Raw genomic sequence first — 14,296 nt, forward strand, 5'->3', positions numbered from 1 at the left:
AACCAATTAACTAGGTGTAACACATTTTACATTTGTGCTTCCAGATCTTTCTGTGATTCACATGTTTTCAAGTGGCAGGAATTTGTTCAGTTACTTTGAAAGTGAGGTGACCATATTGATAACAGTAAGCAGAGAATGATAATAAAGGCATCCAAGAATCTTTGAAGAGCAAAAACAAATAAATAAAATGTATCTCCTTCAGGAACATCTTAGATAACCTAATGTGATAATTCGTAATACAGTTCACTTGTCAGTATGAATATTAAACTGTGGGTTTGATTTCCTAAAAAGTTATAAAAGAAGCCATGGTTTTTGATAATAATAAAATATATGTTTTCACACACATAAACTGGGGAAAAAATAACCATTTATATTCAGTAAGTGGATCTTTCCCCTTTATTGCAACGTATTTATATTTTTCTTTTCATCTAGTTTTTATCATAAATGGAATGAGTTGTGACAGAAGTGTGGGCTGGATGAATTTTAATTAGTCAGTTCTTAGGAGAGAAATACATTTTACAAAAAGGTAATAAATATAGTGCTGTAGTGTGTTCTGAAGATGTGGGAGATATACATGTATATTCACATATAAAAATATAGTTTATGTTCACATATATTTATATTGACATATAAAACTCAAATACATTTTAAATGAATCTCTCTATCACCAATCAGAGTCATGGTGGTTTGGGGTCATTCCCATAATGTTACTAATAGATGATGTGGCTATATTAGCTATCCTCAATGCCTAGTCAAAAGCAATATTAAAACTATAGCAAATTTATTTGTGTGCAACTCTAAATTCTTTTAATCTAGCAAGGTATCACTTAAGCATTTATTTCTTCCAAACAATCAAATACTAAGTCGTCAAATAGATTAATTTACAGGTACTTAAAAGTATTTTCAAGCATCTTCCAATTACCCAGCACTTTACTGAATACTTTAGGATTTACAAGAAATAAAGAAAAATACAGTCCTTTTTTACAAGGAAATAAAAATTGCAGTTGGGAGAGACAACTTATACTTAGAAACAAACAGCAAAGAAGGAAATAGTATGAACATTTATTAACACAATGTACATGTGTAGATATACCTGAAGTAGATAAATTCAATAGGCAAAGCATTGGTGATTATAGGAGATTAAAGTAAGTTATAACACATTTTTGAAAGAGAGAATGCTGCATGAACTGAAAAAAGGAATAAAAAGACAAATGGATCAAGTGAAAGATTAGTTTTCTTTTAAGTATGGGAGAACTGCATTAACTTTAGGCCAAAAATGAGGAATTCAGTAAACCCCAAAAGCACAGACAACTAAGTGAAAATAGACAGATGGCATTTCTTCAAACTGAAAAGCTTCACAGCCAAGGAAATGATCAACACAGTGAAGAGACAACCTACAGAATGACAGGAAATTTTGCAAACCATACATCTGATAAGGGATTAATATCCAAAATATATAAGGAACTTAAACAACTCAATAGAAAGAAAATAAGTTATAAAATAGGCAAATGACCTGAATAGAAATTTCTCTAACAAAGACATACAAATGTCCAGCAAGTGTATAAAAAAATACTGAACATCACCAATCATCAGAAAAATGCAAATTAAAACCACAGTGAGATATCACCTTATACCTGTGAGAATGGGTTATTAACCAAAAGATGAAAGATAAGTGCTAGGGAGAATGAGCAGGGACACTGTCAGTGGGGTTGTACATTAGCATGGAAAGAGTATAAAGTATAGAGCTTCCATAGGATCCAGCAATCTTACTACTGAGTTTTTATCCAAAATAAATAAAAATCGATGTGTCAAAGAAATTTCTGCACTCACATTTGTTACGGCATTGTTCACAATAGTCAAGCTATGAAATCACTCTAAATGTCCATCAATAGATAACTGGATAAAGAAATGTAGCATATACATACAATAGAATATTATGCAGCCATAAAAAAAAAAAAAACAGAATTCCTGTCACTGGTGACAAAATGGAGCAACCTGGAAGATGGTATGCTAAGTGACTTCACAGGCACAGAAAGGCAAATACCACATGATCTCACTTACACGTATATGTTAATTACATCAATTTAGCCATTCTACAATGTACACATATTTCAAAATATCATTTTATACACTGCATATCTATACAAGTTTTATTTGTCAGTTAAATAAATAAATAAATGTAAAGTAGAATGGTGGTTGCTAGGGTCTGAGCAGAGGGGTAAAGGGGAGTTCCATTTTAATAGGTATATTGCTTCAGTCATGCAAAATCTTCTAGAAATCTGCTACACAACAGTGTGCGTATAGTTAACATTATCGTATTGTATACTTAAAATTTAAGGGGGTATATTTCTTGATAGCAAAAAGAGAAATGATATGATGTGAAGGGAAAAAAAAAGAATCCAGTAGAGAATAAGAAAACCACGGCATCAGAACACAAGAAAGGTTTGCGTTCTAAAAAAAAGTAAAAGAGTGCCTTTTAGTCACAAACAGATAGAAGAAAAATACAGTAGGCACAAATAGAGAGAGATTCTGAGCTGTAGTTAAAAAGTAAATTTCAAGTACATATTGAAGCTTTCATTTTCAGAACATTACGTGCTGAGTTAACATGGAACCCTATATTAAAAACACATGGAAATCACGCATATATGAAATGATTGCTGAAGTTCCAAGTAGGATTACAAGAAATAAAATTAAATCCAAAGCTATCAGAAATCCAAAGCACACCAAAAATTTGTGAAATAGTTATTGTGGTTTGGGTGCTATATGGATAAGGGAAGCCCATTTGTCCCAAAATGTGCTCTAGACTAAAGCTCTGGGTTTTAATGCACACAAAAAGACAGGTTGTTAAGCCTTTGTCTTGGGACAAAATAAAATTCAGACCATTATATGAAGGTAATCTTTAAAGAGCTGCACACTCAGAGAAATTAGAGGGGAAACACACACTGGCTCTTGAAGACAGAAAGAATATTGTTGTGTGTGTGTGTTTCATTGTGGGCTCAGTAGAGAAAAAAATCTTTGATGAGAAAACACACACACAAATACACACACACTCACAAACACAACAAACACAGATTTGAGTAAACTGCTTTAATATTATACGCGTTGTGGGAAACACAATCCATTGAATTAATGTAAAAAAAAAGTTGGTCCCAGCCTAATAATATTGTTTGTGCCATAAATTAGGAGGCACAGGCTTGCATGGGAAAAAATTCTTTATGTAAAAATACTCTCATTTCAAATATGCTCATTACAAAAAATAGAAAAAGCATGACAATGCAGCAAAACAACAAATTAAAGGACAACAAACCCTAAGAAATTAAAATAATAGAACAATCTGGAAGAAACTAAAACATAATTACGTTTATGATTAAAGAGATTAACAGGGGAAGACAAAAATACATCAAGACACTATAAAAATTGTAAGGAGGAAGTGAGAAAAATGTGAAATTTCAGAAATAAAATATATACTCATTGAAACTAAGAATCAATTAAGAAGTTTACAGATTAAAATCAGCCTAAAAAAGAAGAATTTATTAGCTAGAAAAGTGCATATTAGGAAAATAACCAAAAGGAAGCTTAAAAACAAAAATGAAAAATATTAAATTAGCATCTAAATATTGGATTCTTCAACTGCAGAATGTCAAAGACAAAGAGATAATGTTTATCATCCAGTGAGAAAAAACATAACAACATTTTTACAGAGCATTTCAAGAGGAACTACAGGCAATTTCTTCAAATTGTCAGAGAAAATAATTGTCAACATAAAAATATGTACCTAAAGTATCATTCAGGATTTAGGGTGAAACCAAAGTACGTTAGCCAAAAAACAGAGATTTTTAAACTCAGAATCACTTGCTGAAGTAAACTACTACAATATGTCATAGAATGGGAAATTGGATGGGAATTCAATAGGTAAGTAAAGAAATTGCTTAGCAATTTTATACACATTGTTATACTTTCTGTGAAAGTTAATGATAAATACAATTATTTTATTTGGAGAAGTTTTGAAAGAAGATGGAATTAAAACAGTAGAAAAAAATACACAAAAAGTGAAATTTAGGCCAGCGTTATTTTAAGGCTTATGGTGTTCAGAAGGTAAGTAAATATATTTATTACATTTATATCATATTAACAGCAGTGCAGGTTAAAACTTCATTCATTTACATGAGCCAATAAAAATAGAATGCATATATCCTAATAAATGGAGAGAAAAGAAACAGGGAAAATCTCAGTCAATATAATAAAAGACAAAATAGGAAAACAAAAATAAAAACAAAGAAGCCCTCAAAGCAGGAAAAAAATAAAATAAAATTTATTATTAATATCTATTTTTCAAAATATCAGCAGTTATTGTAATACCTCAAACATCATTAACAGGTAGAAATTCTCAAACAGAAGTTTTTAAATGTAGCTGTACACTTTTTATCAATAACACACCTAAAATATAATGACAGAACTTTTGGAAGTCAAATGATGGAAAATATTCCATACAAAAACTGAGGGCGAAAACTAATACCCACACAGTACCACAGAGGACAGCCTGAGAACTTAAGGACTTTTTTGTAGAAATCACTGTGGTCAGAAATACAGAGTTTTAAATTTGAAATCCTGGAGGGAAGGCAAAAGAGCTGAAAAAGTATATGATGTAGCGCTGTTGAGAGATGTGTCCAAGAATCTATCACACCGAGTTATCAAAATCTATCATACCAAGAATCTGTCATACCAAGTTATCTATCATAGCTGCTATTAGGCTCTGACAATGATCCGGAGGACCTTTCCAAAGTTAATCAGTTTGACAGTAGCTGAGCCCAAACTGCTGAAGAAAAACTAAGTGCAAAAATCTCAAACGAAGAAAAAAAAAAGTTCATTATCCACTTGCTGAAGAAAAAGTATTTTTGACAATTATAATGTCAAAGCAGTGCATTCTCTGGATTACCATTATTTCCACAAGAAGGAGAAAATACAGTGTATGAGAACTACCTTACTTTACCTAAGGGATAGCATCAGAGAGGTCTGTGTTTATTTCCTAGCTGAATACATGCTGAATGATGCCAAGGGAGAGGAAAAGTGTGGTTTCAAATCCTACTTACTCTCTTTGATTTCAGGGACAAAAGGTTGATAAAAGCACCAAATTTGTTTGATTCATTAGTTTATATTCAGTTACTTTTGCCTGATCTGGATCTCTTTTACTTACAGTTTTTTCCCATTTTATGCCTTCATGCCTCTAGTTTTAAATTTAATTAATATGCTGTGTCATTGATCTGCATTACTTAAGTAAAAATAATAACTTGCCACTTAAAGATCTAGTTTTTATGTTCAAATTTTCTTACCTACAGCTTTTTCCTAGCTCCAACATTTGTTGAAATTGATTTTTTATATTTCTAATCTAAAATTATGCAATATAAAATTAAAAATACCTATTATCTTTCCACACTGTATTAACATTTTATGCTATTCTTTACTGGATAGCGATACATACAACTTGCTTTTGCACAATTTTAGTCATTATTTATTAAATGAGCTTATTTTTACTTTTTTATAAATGTAAAATTTACTTCTGGAAGTATTATTTTACTTTGGATTTTATTTAACTTAAATTTAAGTGATACAAATTTTTACTAACAGAAACATAAGAGTTCTCTTTCCATAATACTAGAGGAAGCTCCTAACAGCCTAAAATTCCTGGAAATAACTGATATAAACTGAAATTTTTTAAAAATAAAACTAAAAAAAGCAATGTTTTAAAAAAAAAATAACCTACTGGGAAAAAAAAAGGCAGGCAGACTTTAGAAGGAACCACATGGAAGTTGACACGGAATGGAGAAGATCTATATTTTGTGCTTTAGCCAGAAGAAAGGACCCAGTAATGATATGACATAGAATAGCTAGTAGCATCAACTGAAAATGCATCATCTTTATGACCTGATGAACCAACAAAAGTAACTTATTGTAGGTGGGACAGAGCTTACAGTTTGAATCTAAACAAATCAATTGCCAAATAAAACAAACACAGCATCACTAATGAAGGGATAAAACAAAATTTAGAGTCTCCAGAACACAACATTCAAAATGTCTAGGGTAAAAATACTAATTTACTCAAAATATGAAGAATCAGAAAACTGTGATCCATTTTCAATATTAAAGACAATCAACAGAGACTATCTAACTCTGAGATGATCCATATATTGGTATTAATATAAAAGAACTTTGAAGTATCTATTTTAAATACATTCAACTAGGGGAAGGAAAATGTACTCATATTGAATGAAATGATAAAGAATCTGAGCAGAGAAATAGAAAATTTTTTTAAATAGAAAATGTGTAACTGAAAAACAATACATGAAATTAAAAAAAGATTGGATGAGCTGCACAGTGGATGGAGATGACAGAGGAAAATAGCCTATGAACATTAAGATATGATTAATAGAAATCCTTCAAAATAGTAATGAGAAATAAGATTGAAAAACAGAAATACAAATGGTCTCAGGTACCTGTGATGCAATATCAAAATGTCTAACACATAGGTACACAGTCACAGAATGAGAGCAGAGCCGTTATGGACTAGGAAAAAAATTTAAGAAAAAGTGAGTGAAAACTTCCCAAATTTAAGGAAAGCCATAAAACTTTCATAATTCAAGACACTTTGATAACTTCAAAGAGGATAAATATGAACAAACCATTCTTTGGCATTTCACAGTCAAACTGTTAAAAACCAAAAAATAAAGATATAACCCTGAAAGTAGCCAGAGGAAAAAAATGAAGAAAGTGTGGAACAGAAGACAGTGCAATAATTGCTTTCTTTTTTTTTTTTTTATTGTGACATAGCTGATTGTACATATCTGTGGAGTACAGAGTGGAATATAAATGTCTACGTGCAGTATGTGATGCTCACATCAGAATAATTATTATATTCAGTAATATACAATGTCATTGCTATTCATAGCCCTTTATCAATTCCTCCCTTCTCCCCCTTTCCCCATTTCTAGTAACCTCAATGTATTACTTTTGAAAGTTCAATGTACTATTGTGATTGTTGTATTTTTCTTTCTTTCTTTTATTATATGTTTATTTTTTAGCTCCCCTTTATGAATGAGGACATGTGGTATTATTCTGTTTCTGTGCCTAGCCCATTTCACTTAACATGATTTTTCTCTAAGTTCATCCACATGCCGTGAATGGCAATATTTCATTCCTCTCTTTGGCAGAGTAATATTCCATTTGCATGTACACCACACCTTCCCCATCCAATTGCCTGATGATGGACATTTAGATTGGTTCCAACTCTTGGCCATTGTAAATAGAGCCACAACAAACATGAGGGTGCAGATATCTACCTGACACAATGGCCTACAGTACAATAAATTCTTTAATGCTCTGATAGAGAAAAAAATAATTATAAAAAATTGTAATCCCATAATTTTTTACCTGTAAAAATATTATTAAAAATGAATGGTGTCACATTTACTTATATGAAGTATCTAAAGTAGTCAAATTCATAGAAACAGGGGGTAGAATGGTTGTTGCCAGTGGCTGGTAGGGGGACGGGGTCAGATGGGTAGTTGCTGTTCAATGGGTATGAATTTCAGTGACACAAGATGAGTAAGTTCTAGAGATCTCCTATACATCACTGTGCCTTTAATAAACAATACTGTATGTTGCACTTAAAAATTTGTTAGGAGGGTAGATCTTACGTTAAGTGTTCTTACCACAATAAAGAAAAAAATATTATATTGGTGGTTGTCTAGAGCTAGGGAAGAAGACAACTTTGGGAGTGATGGTTAAAGGAAGCAGGGTTTCTTTTTGGGGTGATAAAAATGCTCCAAAGTTGATTGTGGTGATAGATGCACAATTCTGTGACTATATGAAAAGCCATTGAATTATACACTTTAAAGGGGCAAATTATATGTTATGTGAGTTATATCTCAATTAAACTGTTTTTAAAAATACTCATCCTATGTCATTTTTAGATGAAGGACAGCCAAGAGAATATGTCACCAGCACATATATATAAATTAGGACCTTCAAAAACTGGAAAAAAAAAAGATAGACTAGATATCAGGGTAAATATAGAAATATTGTCTATTTCCTCTTAATTTATTTAAATGTGTAAGAATGTTTAATGCAAAATTTAATGTATATTGATGTCATAGAGATGACAAACATAGCATAAAGGAAACTAGGAGATGGAATAGGTAGAAATATGTGGTTGCAAGGTTTCCATTTTTTTTTTTTTCCTTTTTGTCTTTTTTCATGTCTGGCAATGGACCGCAACCCTCAGTGTTGTGCCCGTACCGGACCGGGACCGGCAACGGGATCGCAACCCTCGGTGCTGCGCCCGCACCTCGCTCAGCCAGTGAGCAGCCAGTCTGTATGTGGGATCCGAACCCTTGGCGGGAGCGCCACCGCGCTCCCAAGCGGCGCACTGTAGCAGTGCGCCACCAGGCCGGCCCAAGGATTCCATTTTTTATGAGAATAATATTGACTCTAGTTGATGAAATTTAAGGATGCGTCTGTACTTTCTAAAGCCACCAGTAACAAATACTTTAAACAGGTATTTCTAAAAATCCAACAAATAAATTGTAAACCAAAATATATTCAAATAATCCAGAACTTGGCTGGATAGGAAAACTATAACAACAGTAGCAAAATCAACAAAGAAGCAAATGGGCAAGCAGAAAATCAACCCAACCAAATCAATAAATAGATTAAATATTGCTAGATTAAACACTTGAATTAAAAGTTAGAAAGTAGAAAGGGTAAAAATTAAGATCCATATATATGCTATCCACAAGGGTGAACTTTAAATGGAAAGACACATATTAGTTAAATGGAAAATAGAGAGAGAAAGATATACCAATCATCATATAGACAGAAAAAGATATACCAATCAGCCAAGGATAGAGCCTCCCTCCTAAATATTTGCTCCAACAAACCTATCCCCATTCCTTTGTCCGTGTTCTCTTTGCCCAAGATCAATGGTCCTGAGACCCTGCCTGGGCTCCACCCATTCCTTGCTAGATCAGGACCCCATATCCTTTGCTGAGAATCTGGCCCTGTTTTGATCAAAGCCTGATGAGTCCCCACAGCCTGCTCCCAGGACAGAGAGAAAAGGGAGGGGGACATGGGATAGACCCTGCTGGGTGTACACAAACAGGTATAAAAAGACTAGGATGGCCATATTATTATCAGATAATCTATTCTTCAAAACAAAGGGATATTAATAGAATGACATAATTATAAAAGTATCTGTACCTAATAATAGAAACAATATATATGCAGCAAAAATTAACAAATTAAAACAGAAAAGTAAATAATTCCACAATGGTTGTAGACTAGTTACACACCCTTTCAAAAGTGATTAGCAACATAAAAATCAGTAAAGATATAGACTATCTGAACAACATTATCAACAACCTTAAACTAGTTGTCATTTATAAAACACTACATTCAAGAAATGAAGAACACACATTCTTTTCCACATGCACTGGATGTTCAGCAAGATAGACAATATTCTAGGTAATAAAATAAGACTGTAAGAGTATATTTAAAATGAATAAAAAACACGTTTTTGATTACCGTGAATGTATGTAATGAAGAAATTAGAAATAATATCACTTCATTTGGGTTAACCCCCAAATATTGGTAATTAGCACAATTCTGATTATGAATGGGGAAAAGAAGAGACAAAAAGGGGAATTTTAAAATATTTCAAACTGAATGATAGTAAAAATATAACAAAAATTCAGGATTCAACTCAAGCATTGCTTAGAGATTTTTTGCTTTAAACAATATAAATAAGAAATTTCTCAATTTAGTGACCTAATATTTCATCTTAAGAAGTTAGGAAATGAGTAAATAAATAAGAGAAATAACAAAATGAAAATTGGAAAAATAATTCAGAAAACCCCTTAACAAACCACTATGTAAACTGATCAGGAATGAAACAAACACAGAGAAATAAATCAAAAACAATACTACAACTAAAAGAAGGATCATCATTACAAATACTATAGACATTATAATGAAAATAAGAAAATTATGAACAACTTTATGCCAACAGTTTCAACAACTTACATGAAAGATTCATTCTTCTAAAACAAATTTTACCAACATTGACAGAAGAAAAAAGAGAAAATCTTAATAGCTGCATATCAATTAATTTAAATGGATTGGTCATCAAAATCATCACCAAGAATCAAAACAAATCAAGAACTTGCCCAGGTAGTTTAATTGATAAATTCAATTAAGCACTCAAGGCAGAAATATTACCAATATTACAATAATTTGTTAGACAGTGGGGAAGGAAACAACATCAAACTTGTTTTATGAGGCCAGCATTTGGCAAATACAAAATCCAGGCTAAAATGCTATAAACCAAGAAAGTTATAGAACAATATCACTAATAAATATCGATGAAAAATTTTTAACAATATATTAGTAAATAAAATCAAGCAATATATATCAGAATTATGTTAATCTGGATCCTCAGAGAAGCAGATTTCAAGAAGAGATTAGATATGTAAATATTTTATTAAGAAAATATCTATATGAAAAAAAAAAAAACAGCAAGGAGGTAAGAGAAGACTAAGAGAATAGTCAGAGAGTGATGGACATCCAATCCCAAGTGAAGGAGTCAGAACAGAAGTTTGGGAGAAATCATCCTAAACTGCCTAAGGTAGATTTGGCAAAGCTGTTGGTGAGTATTTTAGCCATTGTCAAGTAACCAGAGAGTCTCTTGACTTCCAGGAATAGGTCCGTCTTAATATCTGTATTTAGTAATTGTCAAGAAGTAGTCTGTTGGAGATGGGGCCAAGGCACAAATGCTTCAATGGATTTCAAAATGCAGTACTTGAAACTCGTGGTCAAATATAATCCTGTAGTAGGAGCCTGTGAGATGCATTCTCGTAATTGCTGTAAGAACCAGTACTGTGAACAAATAGAGTTAATGACCAGAATTCAAAGTTTGTTTAAAATAAGCAAAGCAACTAATGTGATTCACCATTTTAACAAGATAAAGTAGATTTAACATTTAGAAAGCAATCAGTGCAACTCAACATATTAATGAAAACAGAAGAAGCATTTAAAAAAATTAACACCCATTTATGATAAAAATTTTCACCAAGCTAATAGAAAGCAACTTTCTCAATCAGCTAAGGAGTATCTAATAAAAACCTAGCACTAACATTGTACTTAAAGATAAAATATTGAATTTTTTCTTGTCATGTCTGAAAACAAGGCAAGAATTCCCACTTAAATTACTTGTATTTAATATTATATGGGAAGTCCCAGTGAAGAACTTCTAGTGTAAAAGACAAAGAAAATATACAAAAATCATAAAGCTCTGAAAAAACAGTAAATAATTTTCTATTTATAGATTGCATGCTTATTTAATACAGAAAATCCTAAGAAATCTACAAACAAGCAAGAAGAACTAATAAATGAATTACTCAGGTTATTGAAAACAAAGTTAATATTTACAATTAATTTTATTTTATATACTAGCGGCAGTATTTGGAAAATTGAAATTTTTGAAATACTCTTCAAAATAAAACCAAATACATAAATATAGAGAAATAAATTTAACAAAAGACATGAAAGTTTTGTATACTACAAATTCTAATACGTTTGGAGAAAATAAAGAACTAAATAAATGGAGACATATGCCTTGTCCAAGAGTTAAAAAACTCAAAATTGTGAAATGTCTATTCTACCCAAATCAGTGTTTAATCTAAAGTATCTCATTGAAAATTTCTGCAATTGTGAAAAGAAATTGACAAACTTTTTGTATAATGTTCATGGAAATGCAAAAGTCCTACAAAAGCCAAAGAAATTTTCAAAAAAATAAAGATAAAGTTAGAAGACTTATTCTACCTGATTTCAAGATTTACTGCTATTACTGTAGCTATAAAGGTACTGTAATCATGAGAGTGTAGTGTCACTAAAAGTTTGAAAAATAAATTAACAAAATATAATTGAGAGTCTATAATGTATACATAAAAACTGATTTTTGACAGTAGTTCCAAGGCAATTCAGTGGGAAAAAAAATGGTTTTATGGACAATTGGATATCCTTATGAAAAACAAATTACATTGAGACTTAGCTTGAAATAAATCGTAGCCCTATACATAAAAGCTAAAACTTAACCATAGCAAAACAAATATACAGAATTTGGTACCCAACTGTTGGAATTTTTTTTCTTTTTAAAAGCTCAAGCAAACCAAACTTTTATAATAATTGTATCAAAGAATCTCAAACAAATTTTTGTCAGTACCCTACAGATTATATCCTCTGCTCTTACAGGAATTAAATAAAAAATTAACAAATTTAAAATTAGTAAATATATACATAAACACATAATGCATATATAAAAATTTTTAATTTAAATTAAATTATAAATGCTAAGATACCTACAAATGAATGAAATCAAGAATTCTGCACATGTCTAGGATGTAGGTACTGCAGTGTTTAAAGAACATTTAAAACCCTAATCTTATGTTAAAAAAAGAAAGACCAACTACTACTCATTCCCTATGCATATAATTTAAGTTAAAAAAGAAAGAAATATATACCCAATAAATATGAGCAAAAATAATAATAAAAATATAACCATAAGATAATAAAATAAGGATACAGTACTGAAGATCAATAAAGAGAAATATAGTTGTACTATGCATATAAATATGAAATTCAACATATCTCACAACCCAGTACATCCCCTCCAGTACATAATATAAAGAATCTTTGGCTCATGTTTATGTAAATACCCGTGGAATGACAATTTTAGCAGAATTTTTACTGCTAAGAAAAAAAAATCCTTTTGTCTATGGGCGGTAGAATGGATAAGTAAAATGTGTTATATTTATTTTATGTGTACTATATTTATTCTATGTTCATCAATGAAAAGATCCAAAAATTACTACATATATCGATAGGGGTGAGTGTCACAGTTAAGACTGATTTTTTAAAAAGACATGGAAAAATATGTACAGAATGAACCTTTTTATACAAAATTCAAAAAATTCAAAATTAAATAATACGTTATTTGGAAATATATTCACATATAATTCAAGAATAAATAAAAACAAGGGAACTATGAACATAAAATAAAATTCAGTTCAGGTTTCTCTCTAGAGGAAATAGAAATAGATGCAATATTTTACAAGACAGAGAGTACCCATCCCATACAATCATTTCTTCTTTCAAATCATTCTTTAAACAGTGGGTTTAGTAGGTTTCATAAAACTCAGTACAACTATTTACTGTAAGAATATTGGATTGTATTATAATAGCATTTTTTTCATTAAAAAAAAAACCCTTCATGTAGTTTCTAATCATATAAAAATGTACATGCTGATTGTTAAATAACTGTAACTATGTCAAAGTATAAAAAATAAAGTAAATTCCAGCTGAAATCCCAGCACCTTCAGAAAAATAGCTACGATCACTTTGGGGACTATATATACTTCAATGCCTGTCTTCATACACATGCTTCTTTTTACAATGAGATAATCCTGGCAATTATGCTTTGCCTGGACACTTGTTGAGGGACAGGCACTTGGAAATGCAGCCTCAGTTTCTGCTGTCTTCTCCCTGGGAAAGTCTCTAAGCTCTAACATCTGTAACACGGAATAAATACTTATGCAATGCATATCTATTTTGAAACACCAACAAGTTTTCTGTTTAAAGGAACAAAAACAGATTTACATATTGGCCTGAAGGTTTAAACACGGACTCTCTGAAAGCACAAGTGGCAGGAAATTCTAACATTGGGGACATTCCATTGAAAATGGCCTGCCCCTGGGTACATAAATTGAAATTCATGAACTGTCCACAGCAGCTTATCTTCATTGCCCTATGGGAGAAAAATGAAGGGAGAGTAATGGAAGGGTAATGAGCAAAGCAGAGCTTCAATAGTAGAAAAAGGGGGGAAAATGCACTACATTTTCTTTCCATTCACTCAATTAAGTGTGCGTGTGTGTGTGTGTGTGTGTGTGTGTGTGTACATGAGTAACAGTGTAATCATTCTAAATTTTCTCTCTTAAAATGGAGAAAAGTAAAAAATGATTTAAAAACCAATACTAACGACATTAATAATAGTAATTACATTTACATTTGTAGACTGCTTTATAGATTTTAAGTTAATTTACGCTTTCTCATTTAATCCACTCGAGCCATCTGAGGTGACAGAGGATATATTATTCACTCAAATAATTAGAAATCTGAGGCCAAAAAATGTTTTGTGTGTCTCTGTGTGTCTGTGTGCCTCATTCAAGGTCAAAAAGACTTACTGGCAGAA

The sequence above is a fragment of the Galeopterus variegatus genome, unplaced genomic scaffold (assembly GCF_000696425.1).
Source record: "Galeopterus variegatus unplaced genomic scaffold, G_variegatus-3.0.2 Scaffold207, whole genome shotgun sequence".
Classification (NCBI taxonomy): Eukaryota; Metazoa; Chordata; class Mammalia; order Dermoptera; family Cynocephalidae; genus Galeopterus; species Galeopterus variegatus.